This window comes from Panicum virgatum, chromosome 6N, assembly GCF_016808335.1.
Source record: "Panicum virgatum strain AP13 chromosome 6N, P.virgatum_v5, whole genome shotgun sequence".
Lineage (NCBI taxonomy): Eukaryota > Viridiplantae > Streptophyta > Magnoliopsida > Poales > Poaceae > Panicum > Panicum virgatum.
In genome coordinates this window covers 1,563,205-1,579,153 of record NC_053150.1, presented here as the reverse complement: position 1 = coordinate 1,579,153, position 15,949 = coordinate 1,563,205, and the positions used below count along the sequence as shown (strand labels likewise).

The 15,949-nt window shown below is 44.2% G+C and overlaps 1 pseudogene; it reads left to right on the top strand.

The window, feature by feature from the left end:
* The first annotated feature begins 12,921 nt into the window (after positions 1 to 12,921).
* On the top strand, positions 12,922 to 15,051 carry LOC120679616 (annotated as a pseudogene).
* The last annotated feature ends 898 nt before the right edge of the window (positions 15,052 to 15,949 follow it).

Genomic DNA, 15,949 nt, shown 5'->3' with positions numbered 1-15,949 from the left:
AAATTTTTTTATATCTGTTTCAATTGTGTTTTCTGTGCAAACTTTTATATAAATGCATAAAAAATTTAAATCTCAGTTATTTCATACATGTTAATTAAACAGTTAATTAAATAGATTTCTATTTTTTGGGTGTTTTATCATATATGTGCATGCACTTAATTAAATAGATTTTCTATTTTAATTATGTTTATCACATTGAGTATGCACTTAATTAATTTATCATATTGAGTCTAAATTTTTTTTATATCTATTTCAATTGTGTTTTCTATGCAAACTATTATATAAATGCATAAAAATTAAAATATAAGTTATTTCATACATCATATATTACATCAATGACTTGGTTACATGAACATGAAAGTATAATATAATGATTACACATCATTGTTCAATGGAACGTTGTCAACCTTTCTTTTTACGAATGTCCATTGATCATGATCGAGGCGTAAGTAAGGAGCGTCCTCTTTGGACAACAGGATGCTAGGGTCAACATCGACAGAGAATGGAGGACGGTCGTAAAACTGATCAAAGTCTTCCGACTTGTCCGAAATATCTTCAACTCCAACGATTTTTCTTTTTCGTGGAAGAACTATGTGGCGTTTTGGCTCGTCGTCGGACTTGCCTTGATTTTTCTTAGGTTTGCTTGCCATGTCCTTCACATAGAAAACCTGCGTCACATCCTTGGCGAGGACGAATGATTCATCTTTATATCCAATCTTTTTGTAGTCCACTATTGTCATTCCATACCGGTCTATCGTTACACCGCCACCTACTCGGTTCACCCATTGGCATCGAAATAAAGGAATCTTCAAGGGGCCACAGTCACGCTCCCATATTTCCTCTATGACACCAAAGTAGCTGTCCTTATTTCCATCATGGCTTATTGCATCAATACGCACACCACTATTTTGGTTCGTGCTCTTTTCATCTTGGGCTCTTGTGTAAAACGTATATCCATTGATCTCGTATCCTTGGTATTGCATGATTGTGGCCGATGGTCCCCTAGCAAGCCATTGTAGTTGTACATCAATCGTGCTATCACCTATGAGTTTTCTTCTCAGTCAAACCGCAAAGCTATCTATGTGATGACGTGTAATCCATGCCTCAGACTTCCCTATGTTTTCATATCGGACAATATTGATGTGCTCATCCATATATGGGGCCACGAGGGATGAATTCTGTAGAACGGTGAAATTTGCTTTGCGGATTTCACTTTCAGGGATGTGCATATTAGATTTCTTACCTAGTGCGCCCTTTCCTTCCAATCGCCCATCATAGCGTGACATGGGAATCCCAATCGGACTAAGTTCATCAATGAAATCAAAACAAAACTCAATGACCTCCTCTGTTCCATAGCCCTTGGCGATACATCCTTCTGGCCGAGAACGATTCCGAACGTACTTCTTTAAGACTGCCATGTATCTCTCGAAAGGGAACATATTGTGTAGGAATACAGGACCTAAAATGTTTATCTCTTTCACAATATGAACCAGGAGGTGGGTCATAATATTAAAGAACGAAGGTGGAAAGATCATCTCAAAACTAACAAGACATTGGACCACATCATTCTGTAGCCTTGTGAGCTTATTTGGATCAATTGCCTTCTGCGAAATTTCATTAAGAAAGGCACATAGCTTCACCACTGCTAATCTTATATTTTCTGGTAGAATACCCCTCAACGCGGCTAGAAGCAATTGGGTCATCAAAATGTGGCAATCATGAGACTTTAGGTTTGTGAACTTTTTCTCTTTCATATTAATTGTTCCCTGCATATTCGAGGAGTAACCGGACGGTACCTTCATACTGTTCAAGTAATCAAACATGCTTTTCTTCCCCTCTTTGCTGAGAGTGTAGTTAGCAGGACGTAAGTAGTGCTGTCCATTTTCTCTCTTCTCAGGACGTAGGTCTTCTCGTTGTTTTGTTTCTTTCAAATCATGTCTTGCTTCTAGTGTATCTTTTGACTGCCCATACGTACCAAGGAATCCTATTAGGTTCACGCAAAGATTCTTCGTCAAGTGCATCACATCGATTGCGTTGCGGACCTCCAGGACATCCCAATATGGGATCTCCCATAGTATGGACTTCTTCTTCCACATTGGGGCATGACCGTTTTCATCATTCGGAACTTGTTTGCTTCCACGGCCCTTTCCAAACACGACATGGACGTCCTTCACCATCGAGAAAACACGCTTCCCGTTTCGGAATATAGGCTTAGCACGAGTTTCTGGTTCCCCTTTGAAATATTTTTCTTTTCTTCTTAAGGGGTGGTTGAGGGGAAGGAATCGACGATGACCCATGTACACGACCTTCCTACAATTTTTAGATACAAACTGTCAGTTTCTTCTAGACAATGAGTGCATGCCTGCTATCCCTTATTCGACTGTCCGGACAGATTGCTAAGTACAGGCCAATCGTTGATGGTAACAAAAAGCAATGCTCGCAGGTCAAAATTCTCTTGTTTGTACTCGTCCCAAACACGTACACCTTCCTCCTTCCACAGCAGCAAAAGTTCATCAACCAACGGTCTTAGGAACACGTCAATATCATTGCCCGGTTGTTTTGGGCCTTGGATAAGCACCGGCATCATCATGTACTTCCGCTTCATGCATAGCTAAGAAGGAAGATTGAACATACAGAGGGTCACAGGCCATGTACTGTGACTGCTGCGCCACTCGCCGAATGGATTCATTTCGTCCGTACTTAAACCGAACCTTATGTTCCTTGGGTCGTTATCAAAATCTGGGAAATCTCTATCCACGTTTCTCCACTGGGACCCATCCGCAGGGTGTCTCAGAATCTGATCTTGCTTACGCTCTTCTTTGTGCCACCGCATCAATTTAGCATTGGATTTATTTCTGAAAAAACGCTTCAAACGTGGTATTACTGGGAAATACCACATCACCTTAGCGGGAACTTTTTTTCTTGACGGGCTCCCCGTCGACCTCACCAGGATCATTTTGCCTGATCTTGTACCGTTTTGCATCACAGACAGTACAAGCATCCAGTTTCTCATATTCTTCGCCTCGATAGAGAATACAATCGTTAGGACATGCGTGAATTTTTTGTACCTCCAATCCAAGAGGGCAAACAACCTTCTTTGCTTCGTATGTTGTAGAGGGCAGTTCATTTCCCTCTAGAAGCATGTTTGTGACAGAACCGCCCAAATTAAACCGGCTTAAGTGCGCTAACTATCATCTTAAACGTTAATCAAGTAAACACGCACTTAAAACGGTGTAATCCGGCAGCCTGTTGGGTTAAGGATCGAAAACACTGGAAGTCTCGCATGAAGACGAGAACAGATGATTACAAGCAGATAAAAGTTTTCAAATTTAATTTACAAAGCGGAGTTTTGCAAACAAATTTACATAAAATATCAGAGTTCAAAATGCAGCGGACATTAAATAGAAGTTTAGTTTAGAAAAACAACAATAACTACGATGACGTGAGGACGTCACATCGAGCCCACCGATGTGAATCCTGGTTAGCTCCAACCAGCAGCAGCTACCTGAAAAGAGGATAACAACGAACCCTGAGTATACTAATACTCAGCAAGGCTTACCCGACTAGTGGTATATACTTAACCGACTCCTAGACATGCAAGGCTTTTTGGCTCTGGAGTTATTTTGCTCAAAAGCTACTAATGGTGAATCCTTGCTTTCATTATTTTAGCTCAAGTTTAATGTACAAATATCAACTAGGTTTGCATAAACATCTAGAGCAAACATGGTACATCACATTATATTTTCCAAGAATATCATAAACATATATTCCATCCTCATCTTTCAATTCTTATTCCACTTCTTTACTACGATGTGACGCAGTGACCAAGGCTCTCATATCCGCGAGTCACGGCGAATCGATCCGATTTAACCTTGCAAGGTGGACCTAACTCACACGACACATGCAAACCACGCCGGGCCACACGCGTCAGCTGTTTCCATCATTACCACGACATCTGAACCACGCCTGCTAAAACCCAGGTGAAGGGTCCCTCACGGCGAACTCCTAGAGAACCTGGAGGCGACATCCAATCCAACACCCGCCATCATCCCACGCCCAGCGTAGCAGGACGGAATTCAAAGTATCGTCGTAAAGTGGTACACAGTTTACCGGTTTCGACTACCTCCTACTTCCGGTATGTGGTTAGTACTGTTCAATCCTCGGTCATCAGGGCCAACAACGGTACGGTCCTCAATCGACACAGGCGGAGGTCCACTTTCCAAACATTCCATATCCGTAATCCAATTCCTCTCTGCCCGGTCTCCATTTTTCTTTCCTCACAGATTCATTCTCAAGCCACTTTTCCAAAAGTAACAAAAACCTATAGCTCGCGAGTGACAGCAATCACTCGACTTCTACCGGATCCTAGTTAAGCATGGCAATACTAACGACACCTGTATACTAGTATAGACTCATAGGTACCTAGGGAGAAACATGCATACTAGGGTTCCATACAACTCCTAAAAACGTAAATGCACAAATACTTAAATAAACATTGAATACTCAAATTAGGGGTTATGCTCCGGGGCTTGCCTGGGTTTGACACAAAGTCAGTTAGTTAGCTTGTAGTCTTGCACCGGCTTGACATCATCCCAGTCCAAGCATGCACTTCAGTTGGTCCTTCCGTCTTCTGGATTAATCCACCCGTGCACCATTTTCTGGCTCGGCTTCAACATTGCCCTCCGGTTCCACGTGTCGCACATTTAGCGTACCTAGATGATATGCAACGATGTAAATGCAATGCAATTAAAGAAAAGACATGACTGGGCAAACATTTATCGAGCAAGCACAGCATACACACTCACCAAGGCAAACTGGGTTGGTGCTACAACACAAGAGTTCATTCAAGTATTTTAGCCTGAAGTGTTTCCTACTAAAAAGTATTGCTAGCTTGCTTATAAAAAGCTAAGCATGGATATAAAACAAGAAAGAATAATTAGGACAATTTATGTAACCAGCAAGCAACTTTAGCAAGCCCAACAAAAGCAACCTACGACTGATCATAACAGATTTGGAATGATTTACAACTAAGCAAAATACATTTCTGAAAAGTACACATGCAGATAAAGGATTTACTTAACAACATAAAAGAAAACTAGAGCTAGAACTAAACAAAGTATTTGACAACACATTTAAATTGGCATTAAGTATATTAACACTAATTATGAAAACCAAGGTAAACATATAATTAACTTTTAATTAGAAACACTAGATGAGAGAATATTAATCCAATTAAATCTCCATTTAATTTTTTTTTAAAAAGGAACTACGATGCAATGACACTACTAAAAGATGGCTTACGCTAAGATGAAACTAACGCAACAAGAACTAGCTTAGACGGAGCTAAAACGAGGAAAATATGGCTAAAACAAGGTTCCGGGGACTTGATTGCGAGAAAACAGAGCTTCCAGGGGCTGTATCTGAAGAAACTAGCGGCTAGAATGTAAATAAAGGTTAGATCCAGGGGCTAGATAGCAAAAGGGAGAGTCCTAGATGGCGGGTTCTATTTTCAAAAAGCTCAGGGACTAAAACAGAAAGAAAAGGACCTTCCTGGAATTACTTTTGAACTAGTGTGGATGGCGGGTTGATTCTAAAGAAACACAGGGTCTCTTTTGCAAAAGTGCCAGGGACGGCTCTGGTTGACTCGGTCTAGATCTGATCCAGACCGTCGGATCAAGATCTGAGGGCTGAGACGACTCGGCTCGGCTCGGCTCGGCTCAGCGAGTGGTCGGCTCGACGGCTCTAGACACGAGCGGGCGGCTGGCGGCTCGGCGCGCGGCTCAGGGACGGCTCCGGGCGGGCGACCGGCGCTGGGCGCCGGCGGTCGGTGGCATGCGGCGGCGTGGTCGCCGGAGTTTCTGTGGACGGCACTCCGGAGGCCGGTTCGGGTGGGAAAAATGCATGGGAGGGAGAGGATAGCGTGGGGGAGGCGATGGAGGGGTCGAGACGACAAGGAGGCGGCCGGAGCATGCCCGTCGGCGGTGGGGTGCGGCATGGTGCTCCGGCAAGCAATTGCCGAGGCATGGGTGCAGGAGAGAGAGAGAGAAAACGAGACCGGGGCATCCTCACCATGCGGCGGAGCTCCGGTGGTAGTTTGTCATCAGGGAGAGGCGTTGATGAAGGAGGTCGACAGCGGCGGAGCTCGGGGCGGTGCTCGGCAGAGCTTTGATGCGGCGATGGTGCTTCACGACTCCGAGCGGTGAGGAGGAAATTTGCAAGCTTCACGGCACCATGGAAATGCTATTTTTGGGGTTGATTGGGTCGTGGAGGACCGGAGGTGGGCTCTCCAGTGCGAGCCGGGTGGAGGAGGCAGCAATGGCGTGCGGCGGCGCCTCTGGGCACGCGCGCAGGGCTCGGCCCGGTTCTGGAAGGAGTGGAGCAAGTGCGGGGTGAAGTGAGGCGGCCTGGGGCGTGAGGATTCGCAGTGGGGCGGCGAGGGAAGGCCGGCGCGACGCCGGCGGTGGCACTCTGCTCGGCTCGTACCGGAGGAGGAAGAGCTAGGAAGGAAGAAGAAGAGAGGGCGCCCGGGGAGAAGGGGATAAGGTCGTGCGCAAGGGATAAGGCTGAGCACGGCGTGGACGACGAAGATCGCCGGCGCAGTGACGCGTGGAGTCGCCGGCGGCTGTCGGTCGCGGTATGGGCAGCACAGGGAGAACAGGGAGTAACAGTGACAGATTTTGACCGATTTTTGGACTCGATTTGACCAGACAAAACTCAAAATTTCATATAGAAAATCGAAATTTGGCCAAAATAGAAATGGTAGAGGAAAAGAAGAGCTACAACTTTCGTTTTGGGCGAAAGTTGATTCGAAGCTCGGATCATTGAGAAAAACGGGGTCGAATGCAGCTAAGTAGAAAGTTACTATGCGAACTTGATTAGCACTAATGACAGTGATTAGCCTCGATTAGCGATTAAGCACGATATTAGCGTAAAAATTAACACCGGGGTGTTACAATGTTCTTTATGATTCCAAGTAGCTCCTCAAATCCCTTATCGGTGACACCATTAGCTGCCTTCCACTGCAGCATTTCAAGTGTGGTACCCAACTTTTTAAGCCCCTGCTTGCAATCTGGATACAATAATTTTTTGTGATCCTCCAACATCTTCTCAAACTTCTTTGACACCTTAAAAGTTTCACAGTCTCTTTGTGAATCCACTAGAACCTGACCTAATTCATCAGGTGGTTGGTCTACTGCTGCATTTTCTGCAGCCTCGTCCATTTCTTCGGCATCGTCCATGGGTTCATCTTCAAAGGCTCCCGCTTCATATAGATGAGCCCAGTCTGCAATATTATGATCATCATATTCTTCACCATCTTGCATCACAACTCCAGGTTCACCGTGCTTGGTCCAAAGAGTATAGTTATCCATGAAACCCTTTTTATAAATATGGGCGTGTAGAGTGATCCTCTTAGAGTATTCCTTTTTATTTTGGCAAACGCTGCACGGACAACACATAAAACCTTTCGATGACTTGTGGGCCTCCGCCGCATCGAGAAAAGACTTTAGACCATTAATCCACGCCATGGTGCACCGGTCGCCGTACATCCATTGTCGGTCCATCGATCTACAATTTTAAATTAAGTAACAACATTATTTTACTTGTATTCATATCATTTAAATTGGCACATAACATAATGAAATACAAAAGCCATTTTTGCGAATTTAACATTGAAATACAAAATTAATAGAAGTCCAAATTAATAGATACATTACACTACATGCTTAAATTATAGAACATGATAAATAGAAGTCCAAATTAATATACAGATCTTTGGACCAATGGCTCGTGAACTGCCTCGCGAAGTCTTGACACGAAACGGTCATATTCCGCCAGCCCCGACTCTTCACGTCTTGCATTATATAGAGTCATCAACTCACGATCATCATCAGTACCATGCAACTCGACATTAAATTCACGACAAAATTTACGGCTTTCTTTGCCAAGGGAGAATATATAAAAAGCTTTCTTAATCAAACGACGAATACGACCGCTAACAAGACCAACACGCTCTGCAGGGTGGAACTCAAGCGAATGACCGGTGCGCTCCAATTGATTGCGTACCGCCGCCTAAGCCGCAACTCGGCGCTCAAAGGCATCATGTTGCAAAGGCATTTCTAATAAGTAATATTAATAACATATCAATTATATGTCTCATTAAGAAACAAAACTAATTTTAGTAAACTAATCAAATAAATATAAAAATCTGAACAAATTATTAGAATTAAAATGAAAACATAAATTGTAAACCATAATTATTTTGACACTCTTCAGTTCAATGCGAACACGTCGTTCCACGCCATAAGGGATGCGCAATCAATGTTCGCGGCTTTGTTTCAGGCTCACTTTCTCTAAAACCATCGAGAAGAAAAAATGTTTGTTTCGAAACATGTCTATGTCATTAACCTTGACCCTGCGGTGATGACACTGACATTCGGGGCTAGTATTGACATCCACGACATAGTGCAGTACAATAGGACCCGATGAAGGATTTCATTATTGGGACCAAGACCGTACTCCTTCATCGCGTCCTCATATATACCGCACTGCATCGTGGATATCGATGCTAGCCCCAAATAGCAGAGTTTTCACCGAAGGATCAACGTTAACGACATATTCATGATCCGAAACATACATTTTTTAAACTTCTCGATGTTTTCAATATGAGCCCCAATAAATACATCATTAGAGTTACAAAATAATGCAACTAAATGCATAACAAATACCAAACTAATTAACCATGCCACTTGAAAAAATTGAAAAAAATCTGAACAAATTATTAGAATTAAAATGAAAACATAAATTATAAACTATAATTATTTTGACACTCTTCAGTTCAACGCGAACACGTCGTTCCACGCCAAAAGGAATGCGCAATCAATGTTCGCGGCTTTGTTTCAGGCTCACTTTCTCTAAAACCATCGAGAAGAAAAAATATTTGTTTCGAAACATGTCTATGTCGTCAACCTTGACCCTGCAGTGATAACACTGACATTCGGGGCTACTATTGACATCCATGACACAAAGCGGTACAATAGGACCAGATGAAGGAGTACGGCCTTGGTACGGATAATTTCATTCTTAACTGGCTCAAAAGGTGTGGATTTCATAATTGAGGCCAAGACCATACTCCTTCATCGCGTCCTCATATATACCGCACCGTATCGTGGATATCGATGCTAGCCCCGAATAGCAGTGTTTTCACTGCAGGATCAAGGTTAACGACATATTCATGATCCGAAACATATATTTTTTAAACTTCTCGATGGTTTCCATATGAGCCCGAATAAATACATCATTAGAGTGCCAAAATAATGCAACTAAATACATAACAAATACCAAACTAATTAACCATGCCACTTGAAAAAAATTAAAAAAAATCTCTATAAATTATCCACATTGAAACTATCCAATACACCATCTCCAAATTCAAGTAATAGATTCTATACATCTCAAATCCATGCATAAATCAAAGAAATCGTGCTCATTCTATATATTTCTAAAAATCACAAATATAGCATGAAACAAATAATAAATACCATCAAACAAGAGAGGATGATGACTCCTAATTATTTTGACACCCTTCAGTTCCAGGAGAACACTCTTTTCAATATCCAGAAACCATCTAGAAGAAAAAAAAACTTTATTTCGGAAAATGTATATGTCGGTAACCTCGACCCTGCGGTGATGACAATGCCTTTCGGGGGGACACGGTGCGGTACAAGGATGTCACCAATCGGCCAGTCGCAGCACCAACATTTCCGGTTAATAGGAACACAACACTAGGCACAGGCAGCGTGCTCGTTGATATGCTCTCAGTGCAACAACGGCCACGCTGACTGCGTCAAATGCTGTCTTCGTATCAATCGGAAGTGCTGGTGATGTGACCAACCGATTCGCGACGTCCATATAGCGCATAGTGTTTCCCCGAAAGGTAGTGTCATCACTATTGGATGGAGATTAACGACGTATACTTGTTTCGAAATAAAGATTTTTTTAGCTTATAGATAGTTTCAATGTGAGCCTAAATAAATACATCACTAGAGTGTCAAAATAATCAATTCATAATAAAAAAATCTATTATAATTCTTTCATTAGTTCATTATAAAAAAATTAACTATCCACATTATGGTTATATCTACTACAATCACATGTTTTATTTACACTCATTCTAAAAATTTCTACTATCCACATGCTCATCTGAATCTAAAAATAAAAAATGTTCTACAGTCATTTGTAATATATAGAAAATGATTGAAAATTATGTCTATAAATTTTTCATATTCAACCTAGCCAATAAATCTACTCCCACATTCAAGTCATCGGTTCTATATATCTCAAATCATTACATAAATCAAAGAAATCATACTCATCCTCACTATTTCTAAAAGTCACAAATTTCTCTAACTATAGAGCATAAAATGAAGAATAAAGACTATCAATGAAGAGAGGATGAAGTTGCAAACCTTTGGCGTACTTGGATAACTAGAACACTCACTAAAACTAGAACAAATGGCGGCAACTCTCTAAGGGAAGAACAACCCCGAGCTCGAGCTTCTCTGGTGAAATGGCACTGGCTCGGGCTCGGGGAGGAAGAAGGGTGCCAATTTATAGTGGGCCCATTAGTACCGGCTGGTGGCTCCAGCCGGTGCTAACGCACCACATTTAGTACCGGCTGGAGCCACCAGCCGGTACTAAATTTCCTCGCGGCAGTTTAGTACCGGCTGGTGGTTCCAGCCGGTACTAAACTGTCACTAGCTGTCGGTGGCGGACTTTAGTACCGGCTGGAGCCACCAGCCGGTACTAATAGGCTCACAGGGCCAATGTTGCTTTGGCCCGGTACTAAATTTGCACATTAGTACCGGGCAAATCCGTGACCAGTACTAACGGCCGCGGACGAATGTGCGTTTTTCCAGTAGTGTGGAAATACACATTGGATACTGTGGCACATATTTGAAGTATTAAATATGAACTAATTATAAAATAAATTACAGAATTTGTCTGTAAACTGCGAGACGAATCTAATGAACCTAATTACTTCATCACAAGAGTATGTGTTACTATAGCAGTTTAGTGTCTAATTATGATCTAATTAGATTATTAGATTTTCCTCCCAATTTACAAGCAAAATGTGCAATCAATTTTTTATTTTATCTAGATTTAATATTCCATGCATTATACCGTAATATTTCATGTGATGGTTTTGGAATTTTGAATTTTGCATCTAAACAAAACTAGTGCTGCACACTACATGTCATGCATGCTCCCAGGTGCTTTCTTTGCTGGCAGAGAGGAACCGGGGGCACGACGAGAACAGGTACCGTGACCGTGACGTGGCATGCGTCCAGGGTCAGGTGCACTGCACACAAGAAGATTTGGAGCTCCGTCCGTCGGAAGAAAAAAAAAATCTCTGCGGCACCGCCCAGGTTTCGACGCGTGTTCATCGGGTTCATTTGCACCAGGCCCATGACCGCACGAGCCGATTCATCGATGAGCCATCCTCTACACCTGTCCTGCCGTTGCGCAGAGCCGATAGCGAGCGATCAAGCCGGCCACCGTTGCCAAGGTTGCGAACGGATCAAGCCGCCCCATTCGTCGTTGATGCCGTAGATTTTCTGCAGCTTTCCATTCCCCTCTTCTCAATTGGCAGGCATCAACAAGGTCGTGCTTCTGATGACCTTATGAGCTAGTAGCATCAATCCTATGGAAGCACGGATGTATCAGCACTTGGATCCTGTTTGGATGGGGTGACTAATTTTAGTCATTCTACTTTTAGTCATTTGTTTTCCAAACATAGCTGATTAAAAGGGATTAAAATTTTCTTAGTCCATTAGTTAGGGAGGGGACTGCTAAAAATAATTAAAATGCTCTCACTCTTTCTTGGATCACGGGCCTGATTCTATCCCTCTTCTCTCTCCTCTCTCTCTCTCTCTCTCTCTCTCTCTCTCTCTCTCTCTCTCTTCTTTAATCCTCTTCTAGTCCCTCTATCCAAAAGAAATGATTAAACTTTAGTCACCTGACTAAAATGCATCCAAACAGACTCTTGATGAAAAACCTTCCTGTCAAGCTATATGGAAACTTCAAGTTTCAACGGTCAAGATGGATAGTGCAATGATCGCAAAAAGAAAAAAAACGGAAAAGTGCAAACTCGGTGGGTGGATGCAACCACGGCAAGTGTTCGTGTCGGCCATGGTGGGTGTTAATGGCAGAAGGTCACGGATCATGCGACCGCGCGATGATGAGGACCGCTCGATCCTGTTTTCTCAGAGAAAATATTTCCCGCTTTATTTCAAAGAAATAAGCACAAAGTTCACATGTTCAAGTTTGGAGTGTAACACGTATTCTAAGCGTGTATGCTAAACATCACATAAACAGATAAAACACCCAGAAAGTCCGACATTATGTGAAATTTGTGGAAAGAGCGGAAGAACTTTTATTTTTTACTTTTCTAAAAAAATATTTTAAATTTAACCTGATGGCTGTTTTTTCGCACTCTATAGCGTGGTGGCCGCCAGTGCCTGCCTGTCGCATCTGAGCGGGTGACGCGACCAAATGGACTATGGCTTGAAAAAAAACCACCAGATTAAATTTAAAATATTCTTTAAAATATTAAAAATTAAAAAAAAAAGCAGAATCGGCACCTTTTTGAAGGTAAACTCCAATCGAATGCAACAAGCTATGAAGAGGATAAAAGAGGATCTCATGCAATACAAAAGAACATTTTAGTAACGCAACGTTTTAGTTTTAGGTTTCTCGTGAAGGGGCACAGGGACTGACCCTTTTTCTCGTGCTTTTTTGAACATACAAAAGAACATTTTTAGTAACGGAACATGTTTAAGAAAGGCAAAATAGGCAAAATCATCTCTGAACTCTTGGTAAAAAGTTAACTTCATCCTCGTACTTTTCCCGCAGACCAAATTAGTCCTCAAACTGTTGGTTTTCGCTTCAGTTACGTCCTTCGTCCCGTTTGGACGTCGATGACATCAGTTAACGCTTAACGGACCGTAACAAAAGACATATTTGCCTCTGTTCTTCTTTCCAGCCTCCCCTTCCTTTTGCCAGGGCGCCGGCGGCCGCATCTTACCCCGCTGCCGCCGCTTCCGCAAGCTGGGAGGCCCTCATGGGTGCCCGCGCCGCCGTGCCAGAAGCTGGTCTCCTCGGCACGCCAGCCCTCCATACTCCGCGGCGGCGCAGCGGGGACAATCGTCCAGATCCTCTCGCTCTCGCCCGCCGCTCTCCTCGTTGACGGCCGCGCCAGGTAGTTGCTCCGCCTCTCCCGCGTATAAGACCGGCCCATAGGATTGCTCGCCGAGGAGTTCTTGGATCACGCCGCTCCTCTTGCTGCGACGACTACTACCAACCACCACCACTGGTCCACACCACTGCCACTAGCAGCAGCCGCCGCGCTCGGTCGAGATGGGACCAAGGAGGCAAGGAGAAGATGCCGCCCGCTCCTAGCGCCAGCGGCGGCGCGGCACCGCCGCCCAGCAAGCTACAGAGCCCACTGCGCATCACGCACAATGGCGAGTTCTACGCGCGCCTGCTCACCAGGGAGTCATTCTCATCCCTGAGCAATCCGTCGTTCCGCTACTACGGCGCAGGGCCAGCGTCATGCCCTTCGTGTGGGAGTCGCAGCCGGGCATGCCCATGGACGCCTACTCCTCCTCCCGGATGATGCTGGCCGCGGGCGCTAGCGCCCCTGTCATCACCCCGCCGCCGTCGTACCACCTCCGTGGCGCGCCGCTCGACCACAGCGCCCGGCGCCACGGCAAGGCCTGCGGCGGCAGGTGCAGCGGCTACAAGCTCAGGTGGATCAAGGTCGGCTTCATCGCCACCATCTTCCGCCGCCTTAGCTTCGGTAGTTCCTGCAGGTCCTCATCATCGTTGGTCAAGCCCTCGTTATCCACCCGCTAGCTCTTCTCCGGCTCCAACGCCGCCGAAGCCCGCGACCAGGAGTACTGCGGTGGCTACGAGCCCGCGCCGTCACCGACGAGGACAAAGGGGGTGCTCTGCCTCGGCATCCGCTCAAGCGGAGGATCTGGACGATGGCCCCCCACAACGTTGCCGCGGAGGATGGAGGGCTGGCATGCCGAGGAGACCACCTTCTGGCACGGCGGCGTGGGCACCCAGGAGGGCCTCCCAGCTCGTGGAAGCAGCGACAGCAGGGTAAGAGGCAGCCACCGGCGCCCTGGTGAAAGGAAGGGGAAGTTGGAAAGAATGGGGGCAAATAGATCTTTTGTTACGGTCCGTTATGCATTAACTGATGCTATCGACATCCAAACGGAGTGAAGGACGTAATTGAAGCCAAAACCAACAGTTCGATGACTAATTTGGCCTGTGGGAAAGTACGATGACAAATTTGACCCTTTACCAAAAGTATAGCGATGATTTTGCCTATTTTGACTTTAAAAAAATGTTGAGTTACTTCTATTAAAATATTGAACATGTTTGCAGCAGATAATTAGACCCTAGTGGGCTTTAAAAATAAATAGCTTATCTATTTTCCACAAAACAATAGCCCCCATCGACAGTATCTTGAGTACACACCTTGTAGAGGTCAGGAACCCAAAATCTCAGCAGCCAAAAATATAATAATTGCAAGTACCGGTAGTCCTCCTAAAGCCTCCTCCATTGGCTGACTTAGAGTTAGTACAAACATTATTCTATATGATAAACAGTAGAAGCCTGCGCTAGCTCTAGCTAAGGGCACCCGCAAAGGCCGGCTATTTGACTGGCGATTTGATTTTTTAATTAATGAACAGTAGCCACACAGTAGTCGCTAGTGAGGAGGGAAGCTAGGCATGGGCATTCGGTTCTAACCGAACCCATCGGTTCAGTTCTTTGGTTTCCACACAATTTCTTTTAAGAGATTTACTCTTTTTAAGCTGACTTAGATTTGGTATTTGCATAAGTCACCAACGTGGGATTCTGTCCAGGATCGATTTGTGTATCTTATTTTGTTTTTGTTTTATTTTTGTGTGTAGTGTTATAAGTGATTTACGAAAATGTAATATCTAAGTAACTTGATAAGGAGACATATCCGTTTTGTAATCCCTTGAATCAGACTGGTGTTTTCAGGCCTGCAAAGCATGCAGATGGAGAGATACCGCATACCAGCGCAAATTTTATATCGTGTGTCGTCCATTCACTAACCACACATCTAGATCATATTTCCATCCGTTGTGTTTGCTTGGCTGTGGCTGATGGCTGGTGCTGATTTATTATGAGATAACAGTACTGCTGACTGGCCGATAGCTGGTGGCTGGTGCTGATTTAGTACGGGAGAACAGTACTGTTGCCTGGTTGGCTGACAAGCCAAATGAATACAGCGATGTTTGGGCACACCAAGTTTCAGAACGCAGTTCCCCGTTCCTGTGAGTAGTCGTCGTCCTCAATGTTAAAAACCCATGAGCTTCTTCTTCTAGCCGGCACGTCGACATCAATCACGCATGCACCAATTCCTTGAGGGAGCAAACAACTCGCCTGCAGGTACCCGTGCATTTGTCTCCGGCTGCCTACGTCTAGACTTTCTGGAAGACTGACCTGCAGCAGCAGCATGAAACATGCGAGCAAGACTTCATGTCCGGCTGCTAGAAGAGTCTAAAATTGTTTTTGCCCATTGCTAAACATGTGCAGATGTCATGGATAAACATCCAGATAAGCTAGTACTGATTTCAACTCTTGGAGAGAGAGAAAATGCACAGCCCTACTGGTACTGGTCTTCAGTTTCAGAAAGCTGTTTTGGTGATATTCTGATATCTGAGTCTGACGAATCAACGGCAATCACCATGAAAAGGATGGATGCTTGGCTTCTACGGTTATCTTTCTCTCAAGACACCCTTTATTATATTTCAACTGTCTGTCTCTGATAAAAATGCTTCCTGCTCTTGATTTCAGAACACTGTTATCCTGATTCTGAATTCCTGACTTTATTTCCTGATGAGCTATG